The sequence below is a fragment of the Megascapheus bottae genome, chromosome 11, assembly GCF_031878675.1.
Source record: "Megascapheus bottae isolate mThoBot1 chromosome 11, mThoBot2.hap1, whole genome shotgun sequence".
Classification (NCBI taxonomy): Eukaryota; Metazoa; Chordata; class Mammalia; order Rodentia; family Geomyidae; genus Megascapheus; species Megascapheus bottae.
In genome coordinates this window covers 32,044,847-32,063,351 of record NC_143519.1, presented here as the reverse complement: position 1 = coordinate 32,063,351, position 18,505 = coordinate 32,044,847, and the positions used below count along the sequence as shown (strand labels likewise).

Sequence of the window (18,505 nt, the reverse complement as noted above, 5' to 3'; positions counted from 1 at the left end):
TTACTGGAGTATAATGTGTTTGTTGTTAGTTTTCCTTCTCTTGAAAATCACACTAGAATTAGACCAACATATGTTAATTATAATGTATCTTAACTATTAACAATATCAATACACTATTTGTTTTAACAGGGACTTGTGCCAGAAGATGTCAGGCTGCCTTTTCTATTTCTACAGTACTTCATTAAAAATATTGTTCTCTGTGCCAGTTATTCAATAGACTACATGTTTAGTATCCAATTAGTAGCTGTACATCCTAACAATATGCTACTTTAAAACATCCTTCTCTACCAGTCATTCTATAAAGTACTAAATTATTCCCATTGGAATCCAATTTCCTCTTTTCTGGATCCCTGTGTTAACCTTCAGAGTTTTGAACATTTCACCATTGTATTGTTCAGTGCCTCCTTCCTGTTTCTTTTTCTGTGTTCATTGTTTAAATTACATTGACCATTTCAATATTAAAAAAAAAAACATTTTGCTAGTCCTGGGCCTTGAACTCGGGGCCTGAGCACTGTCCTAGGGCTTTCACAAGATTAGAGCCCTATTACTTCAGCCCCAGTACCATTTACGGCTTTTTTTCTTATATATGTGATATCAAGGAATTGAACCTGGTTTTTGTGCATTCTAGGCAAGCACTCGTACAACTAGGCCAAATTCCTTGCTCCTCAATATTTTTTTTCCTTTGTCTTACTCCTTAAAGCAATAGAATCTTCTTCAGTCATGAACTAATCACATAATTTCTCACACGGACATATCCAAGGTCTTTTCACACTCATTGGATGCATCATCTTATACTTGCTAAGTGGAATATGTGGATTCTAAGTAGTTATTTAATTTATCTACTGCTTTCTCCATATTTTTTCCTGAATTCATGTTTTTTCTTTTCTGGATTGTTTTTGCAAACACCATTCTCTTGTTTAAATCTCCACATGTATCCAATAGCACTCTTCACATATATGCACAAAAAATAACGGTGAAACTTGAGAGCAGTCCAGTGTATGATTTGACAAAAGTGCATTGGCTAGTTGCATAAGAATGTCTCATTGAAATCTTGTTGCAATTAATGTGTTCTAATAAGAAATATTTTTAAAAGCTGTCACAGAGTGGGGCACCAGTAGCTCATGCCTCTAATTCTAGCTACTCAGGAGGATGAAATCTGAGGATGTTGGTTCAAAGTCAGCCAAGGCAAGAAAGACCATAAGGCTTACATCCAACAAATTACCAAAAATTCTATAAGGGGAGCTCGAGAGGTAGAACAATAGCCCCAAGCCAGAGCAGCTAAGAGACAGTACCCAGCCCCAGAGTTCAAGTCCAGAAAAAGCACAAGAAAAAACATGTATCATTGGAGTATTATTTTGTCACATCCAAACCAGATCTATCAAATAGGCTATGTCTTCACTTATATTCATCACTTTCTGTCATTGATATAAAGGAAATTCTCATAAGTAAAAAATGCACAAGCATTAGTCTTTGTACTAGAAATTAGTTACATGAAGATAGGTAGGCAAAACTACCTCCAACGTAAATGGAAATGGAATAGCTGAAGCACCATAATACTGTGAAGAAATGCAGTTGAGATCAAGGATTGCAACCTAAGGAAACAATTCAAATGAAATTATGAAATTAAGTTTGGAAAGAGAAAGAAAATCAATGTGGGTTAAAAGTTACAGGTTTTTTTTCTTGTAGGAAAGGAAAAAATTAAGATTTTTTAATGCTACCATCATTATTGCACTATACTTACTGAGAGAAATATTGCCAACAATAAATATATACTAACCAGATTATTGAAGCTTAAGAGTATAGAGAATACAATTGATCAAAAACATAATTTCATCTAAAGTCTGAAAGTACTTATTTTCAAGAATATGTGAATTCTAGTGCAATATAGCTGGCTGGCATTTACACTAAATCACTTCTCTTTGATCAACTAGAATATGCATTGAGTGAGGTAGAGATTTCCTGCACTGTCATACTTTATTGTCTGAGGATCTAAAATGAAACTTGCTTTAAATATGTCCCTGAAGATAGCAAGAAAGACAAGGCAATTTATTTACTATTATTATTGCTTACAGTTCCAAATGTCAGGTTCTCAGTACAATCTTTCTTAATAAATATCTCCTCTTCCTTCTTTCTCAGTTTTCGCTTTCTGTCCTTAACCTCAGGTTGCAGAGCCAGTTATTTTTTTTATGACATGCATTTATTTTGTTGATTGTGGGACTTAAACTCTTGGCCTGGGCGCTGTTCCTGAGCTTCTCAGCTTAAGGCGATCGCCCTATCCCTTGAGCCACGGCACAACTTCCGATTTCTTGTGATCTATTAGACATAAAATTCTGACGGACTTTACTGCCAGGGCTGGCTTTCAATTGCGAGCCTCAGATCTCAGTCTCCTGCATTGCTAGGATTACAGGCGTGAGCCACTGGCAGCCGGTTTATAATATGCATTTAATATAAAGATTACCTTAACTCCTCCTCAATAAGAGAACTCTTATATATAACTACCCCAATTGGATTCTTTTGGGGAAGAGGTTGGCCATGTGACGCTGGCTTCCTGCAGTCCCTGAAGATTCTGGGTACTGAGGAAGCTAAAGCTATGAGCACTCTACAAACCAGAAACCTGTAGAATGCCACAGATTCTGAAGAAGTTTGTCAAGTGAGCCATCACTCTCCACTTACAGTGCTACAGTACCTCGCCAAGGTCCTTACTAACTAGATACAGAGCCAACTCGCAAACAAGTATATTTAAAGGGGAAATGTTTATTTTTTGCAACGCAGACGCTAAAGATAATAGTTGGAAGAGAGAGCCAATGAATCCATAGCTGTGATTTCTGGGTGACTAGCTACTTTTATATAGTTTTTAGTACTGAACCATTAGAGCACATCGGTAAATTTTTAATAGCTTTCGACAGATGTTTGAAAGTAAATTCACTTCAAATATGCACATATTCTTATTATCTAAAGCAAAACTATACATAGTTTTGTAATTCTTATAGGATATTTTTAACCAATGTTGATACTTTGATAAAGAGTAAATAGATACTCCAGGCTCTGGTGGCTCATGCCTGTAATTCACACTACTCAGGAGGCTGAGATCTGAGGATCATGGCTGAAAGACAACCCAAGAAGGAAAGTTTATTAGACTGCAATCTCCCATTAACCAGCAGAAAATGGAAAGTGTTTTTGTGGCTCAAAGAGGTAAAGGGCTAGTCCTGAGTGAATGAATTCAGAACAGCATCCAGTCCCCGAGTTCAATTCCCACAACTGACAAAATGAAAAAAGAATAAATGGAAAAGGAAGATAATAAAGAGATATGAGTAGTTTGTCTGTAAAGCATTTGGATTAAATTTAACAAACATGATCTCAGGAACAATCACAGAAGACTACCGTCCATGCTTGACAAATATACATTTATAAAATATCAAATCACTGCAATTACACAACTACATAAAATACATTAGGATTGCATAAACTATTAGAACTCAAGTAACAATTAACAAATATTGCAAGTAATGGAATTCATGCAGATACTTGAAATTTATCTTAGAAAGTAGACAAAATGAATACAAATAGTTACAGAAACATTTTATCTCTGATAACTAAAATATACTGCTGAATAAGCAATAGGTCAAACCAAAAATGGTAACAGAATTGAGAATATTCTTGCAATTGGAAATAACCAAAATATTCATATGAAATCATGTATGAGAAGCATCCAGTTATCCAATTTCCCCAGTTACTTGGAAGCAGAAAAAAACCAAGTCAGACACACTTTTTTTGTCTAGTAGCATAATATATACAGTATGAACCCCAAACTCCCAAACCTGCAAGACTATTCCAAGGTGGATGGCAACAGCTGCATGATGACATCTGATTCACATGCATGACAGGTGCATTGATGCTGAAGCAGGATGAAAGGTCCAAGGTCACTGCTGATGCCACAGAAACTGGTGCTCAGGAACAGCAGGAAGTCATTTTCTTGGCAACTCTCATGGTCTTATTTGCAGCTGGATCTGACTGATCTCTCGGGCTTGTTCTCCAGCAAGGCCAGAAATTCTTTACGTGTGGGTTTCTTTTATCGTTCCATGAAGCCTTTTTTGGTTCAGCTTTTCTTATTCAATAGTTAATGTGTCAAGAGACACATTCTTCAGTCATTTCCTTAAATTTTCTGTGAGCCCTCACGTGCATGTTCTTTGAGGCTTGTTTTCTTTCAAAACATATGTCAACATTGGTATTCATTTACGTTTGCATAAATGCTTATTTAAAATCTATTGAAATGCAGAGGTAAAATTCATTTATTTTCTAATATTCATATGGACTGACATTTCCTTACTTGGAAAATGGAGGTGATTTCTCAGACATTTTCTCGTGAAATTATTAAATTATCTGCCCATTTTACATAATTAAATTTCTTGAACAATGGTTTTCCACAATAATAACCTGTTCATATCATTCATTGATTATCTCAACAAATTTCATTAGATTGATAATTTGTAAATCCAGTTAAATGAATTTTCTGATATATTTTTCTTTTGGATGTACTTCAACTGTATAGGTATGATTGAACTTATTACCACTTTTAAGAAAAGAGTAAATTTTCTTTATTGAGTCAAATAAATTTCTACTGGGTGGTCAAATTTTATCATAACACTTTGATTCAAATTGTATGTATGTATCTGTGTGTGAATGTGCATATACTACTGTTGTTTTTTTTTAACATATGGGATTTTTGAATTGCTTGCTCACCTTTCTTGTTCATTTGTTCTACCACAATTTGAGTCACATCTCCAGCCTTGTATTTCATTGATTATTTTGGAGATGGGTTTCAGTAGGCTTTGCTGATTAGACTGCTTTCAGACTGTGGTCCTCAGATCTCACTTCCTTGTAGCTAGGAATACAGGTATGAGCAACCGCAGGTTCTTTGAATGTTATCTGAATGAAAACATCCCACTATTGTAGTGTACTTTAAATTCATTCAAATAATGATTTCCATTTGTTTTCATAAATTATGTATGCCTTATTGCTCTGATCAATGATTGTTCCACCATTAACAAATTATATATGATTTTATCTTTTAAAACTTTTTCTTCCTTTGTAGATTTCTATTATGGTATTATAAACAATTTTAACCATTTTAATGCATTGATTTTAATGCTTTATATTAAATTCCAGTGTTGAGAAGAAATAGAATAAATTCATGGTAATTATATAAATTGGCATGTAAATGATTCTGGTTTATTTGGCTTAGTTTTTGCTACTGTTGGAAACTTTATAGTTAGCAATGGTAGTTGATATTCTTATAGAACAAAGGGTAAATATTTTCCAGTTTTTTGTTCCTAATTTTTGTTTTCCTTTTGTCTGAGAAAAATATCAGTATATCATTTTATAGATTCTAATATGTAAGTAAATCCTCATAGACCAACAGTGGCTTAGCTAGGAAGAAAAAATGACTATTCTCTATTGGATATAATTTGTTTTATGGAGAGCATTGAATGTTAACCATAAAATATGACTTGATCAACATGTGTCTGAGTGTGTCAGTCCTGGGGTTTGAACTCAGGGTCTGAAACTGTCCTTGAGATGTTGGACTCAAGGATAATGTTCTATTACTTGAGCCGTACTTTCACTTCTGGATTTTGGTGGAAGGTAAGTCTTAAAGGCTTTCCTTCCCTGGGCTGGCAGATTTCAGCCTCTTGGTAGCTAGAATTCTAGATGGGAGCCACAAGCACAGGGCTTCTTGTGTCACTTTTACATTTTATTTTTATTATCTTTAAGTGAAAAAGGTGTTGCAATTCAGCCTGTTAGATTATGAGTACATTGCGTCTTGATCAATACACTCTTTAATTCTGTTTAGAAGAGTTTCTGAAACATTTTCAATTGCTGTAGGCAACTCTAATCCCCTTTCCATTTAATTATATTAGGAACTTATGTCATCTATGCCACTATTGGCTCTTTATTTTTGGGTAGGTTAATGCTCATTTCCTTATCTAGAAGATGGGGTCAAATGAATAGTTTAATGTTCTTATGTGTAGATTAAACACATAATTGGTATATCACAAGTATCATTTATCATTTATTTGTCTTTACAAAAACCTACTTAGAGGTATGGTAAGAGGAAATAAAATATTGGGAAGAAAAATAAAGAAAAGGGGAAAATATATGGTTTTACATATGGCAAGTAGCAAAAGTAATTATGTGGCTTATGAGCAAGAAGCAGCTAAAATGCTTGCTTTGTTTGGTCAACAAAATGTTAAAAAAATAGTATGAATATGCACATAGCAAGCTGTGTATCTTTCATTAGCCTCTTTGGTTCCATGATCTAAGAGCTACTTACACCTGGCTTTATTCACATTTTTGCTACTGGTCTTGTTCTGATCTCAGTTGAGTCTGAAAGCAGACTTTAAAATGCATGTTAACAAGTGCTTATTTCATTGCTGTTTTTTTTTTGGCTTTCTTAAGCTTTACACCTGCACAAATTGAGAAACATTACCATAAATCTACCTTTTTTCATTTTTATTTTCAGCATTTTATTCAGAGGTGTAGAATCAAAACTAGTGTTTATTCCAAATTCTGTAGACAAACTTTTGAAAGATACTATCACTATGTGATTAAACACAATTTGTTTGCTGGCTCCATAGTCAGCGCTATGGTTGAATTGTCGACATGCTTTAACAGAAACAGACCTTAAAAGTTTGCACCTACTTTTTACTTCAAGAAGGATTTAGAGTGGTTATGGGTGAGTTGGGAAACTGGAATTTCGCCAAGAAACTATTATTTTATGGCTATATTGAGAAATATCTCAGAACAGCTCAAAGTACCAAAATAGAGTCAGGAAGTCATTTAACAGCACCTCTATGTCCTGATTCTTATCAACACAAACTTGGGACTTTGGCAAAGTATTTATGAGTGAGCATTCCTGAATCACTGAGCCCACTTCCTGCAGTAACTGATGTCTCCTTAGAGGCTTCCTATCTACTCAATTCACTCAACCAAGTTTATGTGATGTGACAGGTTTGTAGTGCAAGGAGATGGCTGCTATTTATATAGAAGAGAGTAAAACCTGACTATAAACTTAAGGAAAGTTTTGCAAAAAATACTTACTTTTCTCTAACATATTGTGGTATGTTTTGTAGGATGCAAATTCAACTGTACTCACCTTACTCTTAAACAAATTTAGTAGGAATATGGTTGTATTAATATATATATATATATTATTTAGAAACAGTTGACTCTAGATGATAGCACATGATGGTGTTTTCCCTCATAGTGTAAACTGAAAGATACAAAGATGTTCATAAGATTAGGTATTTTTTTAACAGTATATTGCGATAGTTACTTTGGTCTGAAAATAAATGTGTATTTTCAATCTCCTGAGAAAATTGTGTAAATAACTGAAACATTTTCATGAGATCTTTTTTATAAAATTTTAATTTTTTATTCTACTGACTGATTGGAAGGTATCATCATTAAATATTGAAGTTGGGGCAAGACTTAGTGTTGTATCTGTTAATATCTTCATATTTATCAGTATCCATCACTGTTATGCTATTTTTAATGCCAAATGTAATTCTTCTTTGCTTTAATGTTTCATTCTAATATTTATAAGGCTCTTGGAAGTGATGGAAATGATAAGAAATTTCCTAATTAAACTGAGTATATAGGCTCATGCCTGTTGTCCTAGTTACTCATGAAGGTGCCTTTAGAGAACTGCAGTTCAGTCAATTCCAAGCAAAATGTCCACAAGAGACAATCTCAAAGTATAGAAAGCTGGCTATGGTAGTATACCACTTTCATTCCATGCATGAGACAAACACATATGAGAGGATCATAGCCTAGGCCACCTTGTGTATAAATGCAAGTACCTCTTGACAATGTCACCATTTCTTTGTTCTCCTTAATTCATCAATTTGGTTGTCAATGTCTTGCTCAGTAATAAAAAATGAAAATAACTTAAGGTACAGTGTTCTTGGGTTTTCTTAATGCTAGTGTTCTGCCACTTGAGCCACAGAGCTACTTCTGGATTTTTTTTTACAAGAAATGAGATCATTTGTACCAGCTCAATGACTAGTTTCCTTTAGAAATGAAGTGAAGTTTACTTTTGTTCTGTGTCTGATGTCTAATGATGAATTTTAAATCCATGCCGATTAGTTTTCTGAAAGGGCTTAGAAATTGTGTATGTACTCCTAAGGTTTCCATGATATTCTCAAGTCTAAGAACCATAAATTTTCCCAAATGTGGGTTGAACCTGCAAACCCAGAAAACCAAACTCAGTGAATTTGAAATGTAATTGTACCATATTCATTACCCAAGCAAATTGATCTGCTTAAGTGAGGAGCAAACTAGAGTAAATTATTATTTGTTAAAAATCTTTGGTTTTCCAGTAGGACAAATATTTACTGCATACAAGTTTAAAAAATACCCACATTATATATGAAAAAATACCCACATTTTATTACATTCGTTAAAGGACTGTGAACTGAATTAATAATTGTCCGATTTACTATGGTTAATTCGAAAATTTGCAATTATAATTAGTGGTACTATAATTTAAAATATCAAATTCCTGGCAACTAGTGCATCACTCCTGTAATAGTAGTTCCTGAAGAGGTTGAAGATTGAGAATCATGGTTGGAAGCCAACTGAGACTGGAAAGCCTGAGACTCTTATCTCCACTTAAACAAACACACAGACACAGACACAGACACAGACACAAACACACACACACACACACACACACACACACACACACACGAAATGGTTCTGTGTCTCAAGTTCTACAGTACTATGCCTTGAAAAAAAGCTCCGGGGGCTCACCTAGGTTCTGAGTTCAAGCTCTACTATCAAAATTAAAAGTCAAATAAAATAATGTTGCATGAATTTAGACAAATTATAAACTGTTTCAAATTTTTATCTGCAACAGCAGTTAAAATTAGAAATAATGTGTCTAGTAAATTACTAGTGTTTTCGTTTCTCTCTGTATGGATGTTTCTTTTGAATGCCAAGTTTACTAATTTCAAAAGAATTAATTCATCTCAGATATAGGGGAGGAAGCTGCATATTGATTATAGACTCTCTTCCACTTTCAAGAAGAAGAATAATTTATAGAAAGTAAGCATCTAATTGTATACTCTTTTGTTCTAGTCATTATTTCCCAGCCACAAGGACAGCAGTCAGATTATACCCAGTATTGAACTTGCATCCTTTTAGGTGAGTAATGGCATCATAATTACTTCATGCTCTAGATCAATTGCTTCTCTACTGAATCTAGCTAGGTAAAGAACATTAGATATTGATTATCCTAGCTTAATTCATTTTCTTATCTATTTGGTTTTAATTCCTTTGTTCTAGTTATTCTTTACTAAAAAGTATTTGAAATTATACAGATTATTTTCTGTCATGTTGTAGTGGAAACTGCTTTCTCCCCCCTCAAAACAGTGTCTGTTTAAGTCTGTCCATTGAAAGTTGGTCCCTTTTAGTGTTAATTTCTTTTGTGTTTTCACATAGGTGCTTTTTTCCCCCAGCACTGCAGTCTAGCTACAAAATTTAACCTAAAATTTAATTCTAAATGAAGGACACTATTTGTTTAAAAAGGAAGCTCTGAGAAATATTTGATACATTTTCACCAATTTGTCTTATTTATAAACTTTTCTGAAACATTCTACTTAAATTGTATTTATTTAATTTATCAGTTCCTAAATTTATCAGGTCCTATTGTCATTCATTCATCCAATTGTATCTGTGCTTCCTGTGAATTTATAAACATCGAAAAAAATACTGGTTCTGAAAACAGAAAAATAACCCAACATCTATTTCATGAAATCAAGGAAATTATACTTCAAACATACAATTCCTGATTTTTTACTGATTAAACTCATTATTGCTCAGATGGGATTGAGGTACATTGACCCCCTGGAGGACAGGAAACTGCCATACTGTCATCATAAATGCCAATAAGTACATATGCACATTTTCCAAAGGAGGATGGCATGAATTGGCCTCAGGATTCATGGTCTATTTTCAGAATCATTTGATTACTGGAAGAACTTTTACCAGTATATTTTCATTTCCTGGAAATTTTGCAAAAATTGATTCATTTTCAGAGTCCTATCTCTCCTCCACACTTATCTTTCACCTATCTTCTGATAATATCCAACTGGAACTTATTTTGGTGATGTCATGCTCAAAACAGCATACAGAATCTACACGTCTTCTTTCATATAATGTACATGTGAATATCCTTCGAAAGAAATAATTTTGCCAATTTTTTATTAATAGTCAGAAATATAAGATTATTTTCTGTACATATATAGTTGATAGCTTTTTTGTCTTTTATTATAAACTTGTTGAAGATCTTACTGTATGTAAGTAATTATGTTTTGATAACATATGGTGTTTTGATAATTTATGTATTCTTAGTGTTAATCCTTGGGCTTGGACCCAGGACTTGGGTAGGAATGTTCCTCAGCTTTTTCACTTTAGATCAGTTAATGCTTTCTAATTTAGCCACTGGTCCACTTTTTCGCCTTTGGTGATTAATTAGAAATAACAGTCTCATGGAGCATCCTACCTGAGCTGGCTTTGAACAATGATCTTTAGAGCTCAGTCCTCTGAGTATCGAGGATTACAGGCATGCACCACTGATACCAGGTTTATTTAAATAGTATAAGATAAATAACATTGTTTAATTGAACATAATTCTTTAAAAATATTCATATTATATTATGCAAACATTTTTACCTCTCTAAAATCGTAAAGTAAATCAATTAATGTCAGCATAACATGGAATTTCAGAGTTGAGCTTTGATAACAGCTTTATTTTTAGCTTACTGTGTATTGTTTGGAAACTCATATCTTCTGATTTAAATGATCCCATCTAAAATTTAACATATTTTTTAAAATATGAGTTAAGGAGAGCATGTGAGCCAATTTAAAAAATTTAAAGCTTGGCTTATATATTAGTGTGGTTTGTGGAAATCCTTTTTCATCTCTAGTAGAAAAAAAATAAAAAAAAACACCTCCTGCACAAAAGGTGATAGTACATCCTATTTTCCTAATGAGATGTCTAATATTTTGCATTTTCTAGCCAAATAACAAGGTGATGTAATTGTGTCATAGTAAAAATAATGAAGCTGGATTAAGTATTGCTCCTTGTTGGATTCCTTAACTCTCATTTTGTTGCTTTCAATTCCCAGCAGCTAACCTTATTTTAAGGAGTTTTCTCTTTAATGATATCTGCACATGAAACTTAACTGTAGAGGCTTAGACTTCCACTATAAGTTTCTAAGCTGTATTGCAGCTTAGGGAATAGTGAGATATAGAAAATAATGAGACAAATTAATTTTCTTTTCCCACAGGTACTATAGTTCCCATAGCTATCACTCAGAGGACAACCTCTTTTTTTTGAAAGATTGATATAAAAATAATTTATGTCAGGCTAAGAGGCAGAGCAAATCTATCTGCCAGGAAAGGAACATAAATGCCTTTAAGACAAGAATAGTAGCCTGTGGAGACAGTGCTCTTTGGTAATTAGAGATGTTTATTATCCTTGTCAGGTTTTAGCCATCAATTTTGGAATTATATAATGAAAAAGGCTACAGCATTAGATATATAACAATATCATTCAAGTCCCTTTGTAATTTAGCTTCAGATAATTCAAAGATGGCATGTTAGTTAACTAGAGACTTTTGTTTGGTTTGTTCGTTATTTAAAGTACTGTCTTGAAGATTAGAAATACTATCAACAAGCACCTTCTAAGCTGAAGGAACAATAGAACCCTCAACACTAAAGAGCCCAAGTTTGGTCATTCATTCATTCTTTCCTTATCACTAGGTAAAATGATGCCATTAAATTAAACCATGAGAAATCCTGATTAACCATAACTTTTTGCATACATAACTTATTTGATGTATCAAATTTTCATTGTGGAATTCCAAATTAAGAGGTTTCATAAATTCTTCATTGAAATATGTTGTAAATGATTTAGAATATTTACAGTAGAAATATCACACAGAAGCAAGTTGTTGATATCAAATGATTCCAAGAAGAATAAGGATAAGTTCATTATGAGGGCTCTTTGTGATGTGTCTAATTTCTATTTTATCCAAATTTGAATATATGCACATATATTTGTATGTGTGCCATTAGCTCCACTTTATTCTATGATAATATATTATTCTTAAATTGTTATTTTATGCACTGATTCAGAGGGATATTTAGTCACTATTCTTTTCCTGTGTATTTTCTGTAAATGTATATATTTCGGGATAATGTTGCTATGTGCTATAGGCTAGCTCTATATTCAAGCCAAAACATTATTTTCTACTTGAATTTTGCTAGTTTGCTTTCTTATTTTCTTTCTTTCTTTCTTCCTTCCTTCTTTTCTTTCTTTCTTCCTTCCTTCTTTCCTTCCTTTCCTTTCCTTTCCTTTCCTTTCCTTTCCTTTCCTTTCCTTTCCTTTCCTTTCCTTTCCTTTCCTTTCCTTTCCTTTCCTTTCCTTCCTTCCTTTCCTTTCCCTTTCCCCTTTCCTTTCCTTTCCTTTCCTTTCCTTTCCTTTCCTTTCCTTTCCTTTCCTTCCTTCCTTCCTTCCTTCCTTCCTTCATTTTTTCTTTCTTTCTTTCTTTCTTTCTTTCTTTCTTTCTTTCTTTCTTTCTTTCTTTCTTTCTTTCTTCTTTCTTTCTTTCTTTCTGTTGTTGTTTTGTCCTTTGTGGGGCTTGAATTCTGGGCCCGGGCACTGTCCTGAGCTCTTCAACTCAAGGATACCATTCTACCATGTTGAGCCACAGCACCACATCCAAATTGTGTTAAATTTATGTGTGTATGAGACATTATAAGCATTAGATAATAAAAAATTAGGTTCTGACTTTACTATATTAATAATGAATTCACTATTTTAACCACTGAAGTAACAACATGATTTTAAAAAATCATAAATCAGTCATGTGTAGTACTAAAATCTGTATCAATATCTAGGGTGAGTTAAGCAAAGAAAAAACAGAAAAGGAATCCAGTCCTCATTTAACAAAGTTCTCAAAGGTATTTGTAGGGCTAATGAGTGAAAAAGTCTTCTAAGAAGTTGCAATGGTGAATAGACACGTGAAGAAACCATCAACATCTCTGGCTGTAAACGAGATGCAAATCAAAACCAAGTTTAGATTCCACCTGATCCTTGTTAGAATGGTCTTTTATGGAGAAAACAAACGATAACAAATAATGGCAAGAATGTCACACAAAAGAAACCCTAAAATGCTCTTTGGTGGGAATGTAAATTTGTTCGACTACTGAAAAAGCATTGTGAATGGTGCTCAGCAATTTAAACCTAAGGCAAAGCAGGAAGATGGTGGAGTAAGAACAGGGAAGAACATAAGCCCCCTGTGACAAAGCAGAGATTTAGCGTCCCAGCAGGTAATCCACCCCTGGAGAGTCATAGGAAGTAAACTATAATTATAGAATGTTATTCACTTTAAGACAGAAATATATACTGCATGCATAACAAGACAAAAACCAGTGAGGCAGCCCTCACCATGGCAGCTTCGTCTTGGGTTTGGCACAAATCTTCATCAATATAGGGTTTAGAGAGTCATGTGGGAAAAAGTAGGAAGAGGAACACACCTCCAAACTAGCCACAATCAGTACCAAAAAAACTTGTCATGCCTTGAGGCAATCTGAATCATCACCAGGAACCATGAGTATTCCACAAAGGACATCTCCTCCTGGAAAAAAGAACACATGGATGGGATCCCTTTCCCTTGCCTACGAAATCTACCATTGTTGAAAGTGACAAAGAAGCTGTCAGAAATCTGGCCGGAAAAACTCGCCAGAGAAGTGATACAATTTTTGCAAAGGGCCAAGGAATAGGATACCAACCACTGCCTCTACCTGCTAACAATAAGACCAGCCCGGCAGAGGCACCCCTGCCCTGTAGCAATAACAGGTTGGCGTTCCAGCCAAATTCTAGTGCAGCTTGCAGCCCAGCCTACTACTTTAGAACGACAAAACCGGAAGTCTCTAAAAGTTCACTTCAAAAGAACAGAAAGATCTGAAGAAAGTACTCAATTCCCGTATTACTGGGAGTGGAAAGCGAGGCACTAGACATCCCCTTATTGGGAATATCTTCAGATTCCAGTTACAGGGCAGCTCTGCCCACCCTCAAAAGCTCTGCAGAACCTAGGCTGCAGAGTATAGCCTCCTTTCACCTGTGAACTAAGAAGCCACATACTCCAGTGCTGCTTAATGGAGGCTGGGAGAAAAGTTGTAGAAACACCACTTCTGGAGTATAAAATGTCTTTCTGGTCCTGCTGGTAAGTTGATTAGAAAATGCATCTTTTCTTTTTGATTTAAAAGGTACAGGCAGGCATTAAAACTCTATTTCCCAATTTTATTCAGAGTGGAAATCTAGGTAACAGTCATACACCCATATCATAGAGGCTTCAGAATTCAATTATGGCCCAACCATCTATAATTAAACATTGCAGAACCCAGTCTATAACCATTAGAGTCACTTCCTACAGGTGAATTACAGAATTCCAACTCCTGGTACTATCAAGACTTTGGTTATAAGGACAGCTGCAGATCTCAGCTACTCCACTAAAACTGAACATCAGATCACACAAGGGCCCCTCAAACACATTGGAGAACTCTTTTTCTCCCTTATGATATGTCTTAGAGGTATATTCTGTGGGGATTTCAATACCTTTCTTAGTTGTGTGCATATTTAATTCCAAATTATAGTCATCTGAAGTACAAAGTACACTTTTTAAATTGCATCTTAAACATTCTATCATTTGCATATTAAGTGAAGTAAGCCAGACTCAGAGGAATATAGGCTCAATGGTTTCCCTCATTTGTTATAACCAGTAGAAACCTTGGACTCTCCTAGCAGCGATTTATAATAGAACAAAACCTAGATTCATAAGGCCATGTAGTACTTTGTTATTTCTCATCTCTTTTGCTGTCCCTCGGTTATCTCATATTGTTACAGTATTTTACCTTGTTATCTGTTATATTGTATAAATATATATATATACATATATATGTGCTTATTTGGTTATTTGAAATATTTTAGGGAAGGGGAAACAAGATGAGGGGGTGGGGTAGGGGGAGGAAATGGAGACCAGGATATAAGAAAGGGTATCAATGTTTGTGAAATAATGCACCTTCTATCTGGTGAATATAATATAACCCTACTATTAATTACAATGAAACTATATGATAAATTCTATTATTTGGCATGTAGATTAGATATTTTCTTTCTGCACCTATCTGATAAACTTATATAAGACATAGGCTACACCAAACAAAAGAAAAAACACACACACACACACAAAAGAACAAAATTTTAAAAAAGGAAAAAGGCAAAGAAAAAAAATAACTGAAATGCACTGAAAGCAGTGCATTTTTAGAAACCTTGTTTCCCATTATTGGAATTCATTTTGATATACTTCATTATATATGATCATGTATATTTAGTGACTGGGCTATTGTGTCATGGACATCATCCAGTTATTACCACACAAACAGGAAAGGCCAGCAGTGGAACAGTGGCTTAAGTGGTAGAGTCCTAGCTTTGATTAAAAAAAAAAGGGACAGTGCCCCTGACCTGAGATCAAGCCCGGGATTGACAAAAAAAAATGGGAGGGAGTTAAAAAATTCCAATTTTAAGAAGAAAGAGGTGAGCACATGAAAACACATAGACTACATTGATAGCCAAAGAAATAATAGAAAAAGAAACAACTAAGAAAGACAAAAGAAACATAGAAACATAGAAAAGCAGTATAAAAATACAGGAACAAACAGAATGAAAAAGAAAAAAGAAACATAAAAACCCAAATAGAACACATACAGAAAGCAGGCAGAGACAGAAAAGGATAACCGAGAGCACACGTTGAGAATGTCACACTTTCTTTACAGAAAAGAAATGATTTTCAACAACCTTTTAGACCATTATTTTATCGTATTCTCTATGTTTTAGAAAAATCTGAACTATGAGAAGTAGCAGAGTTTTTTCCCTGTGCATGTGTTTAATTTGATTTAATTTAATTTTATTTTATTATGAAGGTGATTACAGAGGGGTTACAGTTGCATAAGTCACATAATGAGTACATTATTGTTCCAATAGGATCACCCCTTACCTCACTTTCTCCCAATTTTTCCCTCCTAGCTCCTTACCCCCAAGTTAATTTCCAACATAGTGTCTAGTGAGTATCACCCACAGATTCTGTGCTTCCCTTTACAATCCTCAACTAAGATAGACTTATATTTGAGAAAGGGTACAAAAGTAAAAATCAACTGCAAAGGACAGAAAGAAGAAAAAAAAGGAGGAGGAGGAGAAGGAGGAGGAGGAGAAGGAAAAGGAGGAGGAGGAGGAAAGAACAAGGAAACGATAATTAAAACAAAAACAACTTGGTACTGACTCAAGAATAGATCTGGGGACCAACTGAATATAAGACCCAGAACTAACCCACAGACCTAATATTTGATAAGGGAGTAAAAAAGAAAGGATGTAAGACAGACAGTCTCTTTAAAAATTGTGTTGGCAGAATCAGCCTAGGTGTGCAGAAAAACGAAGCAAGATCCTTACAAATCCCCGTGCAATATAGTCTATTCCAAATGTATCAAAGATCTCAATGTAAGACCACATACCCTGAAAATATTGCAGGGAAGGTAAGGGAAACATGAAAGCTCCTTGTCACAGTTAGAAACATCCCATGTAAAGCTCAGAATCAGAACAAATCAGAGAAAGTTAAAAATAATAAAAATACCACAAAATATCAATTTGGGGCACAGACTGAAATTGCAGGAAAAAAGCAATTTAGGAGTTAACAATATCTATGTAATTCTAATAGAATAGAGACAGGACCCTGTATAACAAGAGTTCCAATTAGCACCTTTTATACCTTGAGGAAAGGGAGCATTTTGATACAGAATATAGGTTATTTCTTAGCTGTATCCTTCACACCGTAACACATTGAAACAAGTATTATTTTCATATTTAAATTGCATTGTTAAAACAGATATGCTGCACATCTTTAATATTTTTCCTGTGAAGTTTTGGCTCAATAAACACCAAATACTCAATCAGGAACTTGAAGTTGTGAGGTTGAGTCAAGGGCAAAAATAGAAAAATAGACTAGCAGGAGAATGTAGCAAACAATTCAGTGTACGCCCTACAAAATTAAAAATAAAAGTGAGGGGGCCTGACGTTTGGTCTAGTGGTAGAGAGCTAGCCTAGCATGCACAAAGGCCCAGGTTCGGTTCCTAGGTACCACATACATAGAAAAAAAACCCAAAAACTAAAAACAGAAGTGGTGCTGAGGGTCAAGTGGTAGAGCTTTAGCCTTGAGAAAGTCCAAGGACAGTGTTCAGGCCCTGAGCTCAAGCCTAGAATTGGCAACATAAATAAATAGATAAAATGAAAAAATAAAAGTCAGGGAAGAGGTAGTTTGGGAAAAGATAGGTGAAAATACTGGGAAAGGTGACAATGATCAAAATAAATTATACTCTTAAACTAAGTTGTTAAATGGAATCTTTTTTTGTTAAATGGAGTCTTTTGTACAACTGTTTAAAGGATTTTTTAAAAAAACTAAAAGACATTTAAAAATCTACCTTTATAGGAAATATTAACAAACGTACATATATATATATATATATATATATATATAAAACAAAGCATTGTGGCTCATGATTGTACTTTCAGCTACTTAGGAGGCAAAGAGGAAAAACTAGCAATTTGAATTGGCACAAAGTATTCAGAAATTCGGTGGTAATTGAGACAATAATAAATCACAATATAATTTATAATCATTTTGATTTACTGGATACATGTTTGTCATCTCTACAACAAAAATTCTACAAAATTATATGATTAGTCATTAAAAGTATGTATGTGTTTATATATGTACATACTATAGTTTAACATGTATAATATTTTCATGGCTTTCTCACTGATTTTTTCCATGTCATATATTTAGTGATATTTTAAAATCAATTTATGTACGTCTACAGTATAGTAAACATAAAATAATGATCTCAGTTAATTTAATTTAGTTTTGATATTTTTTAATTTTTCACAAGTTTTAATGTGTGTGTGTGTGTGTGTGTGTGTGTGTGTGTTGTATTCAATTCCAAGGAAACAAATCAACCCAGTGTGGCAAAGGTCATTTTTTGGTTTGCTTTTGAATGAGTTTTTCCCTACAGTATTCTAATGGAATTGAACATTTTATTTCTTTTACAATTTTGTGAGCAAGATGGAATGTTTCTAAATTGTTTAAATACATGGCATATATTGATGACTATTCTTAGGAAACAAATTCCTTTCCACATAATTACCTTCTTGGTCATTAAGTTAGTTTTCTGTGATAATTTCTTAGCCAATACATTTAAAATTTGCATTTGAAAATAGTTAATTTTTAAAACTATCAGAAAGCAGAGACACACAATTACAGCAGATTTAGCATGAATAAAATTGAACATGCTGCTACTCTTCCACCCTCATCCACCCAAGTAACAGACTCCT

General features: G+C 34.1%; 1 long non-coding RNA gene across 4 annotated transcripts in view; it reads left to right on the top strand.

Annotated features, from left to right (window-relative positions):
* The window catches only part of LOC150056880 (uncharacterized), a 474,030-nt gene that overhangs the window by 417,346 nt on the left and 38,179 nt on the right, over positions 1 to 18,505 (top strand). For all 4 annotated transcript variants that reach the window (XR_016537005.1, XR_016537004.1, XR_016537003.1 and 1 more), the window contains one exon: positions 9,136 to 9,201. This is a non-coding gene — a long non-coding RNA (uncharacterized LOC150056880). The remainder of the gene's footprint in view (positions 1 to 9,135; positions 9,202 to 18,505) is intronic.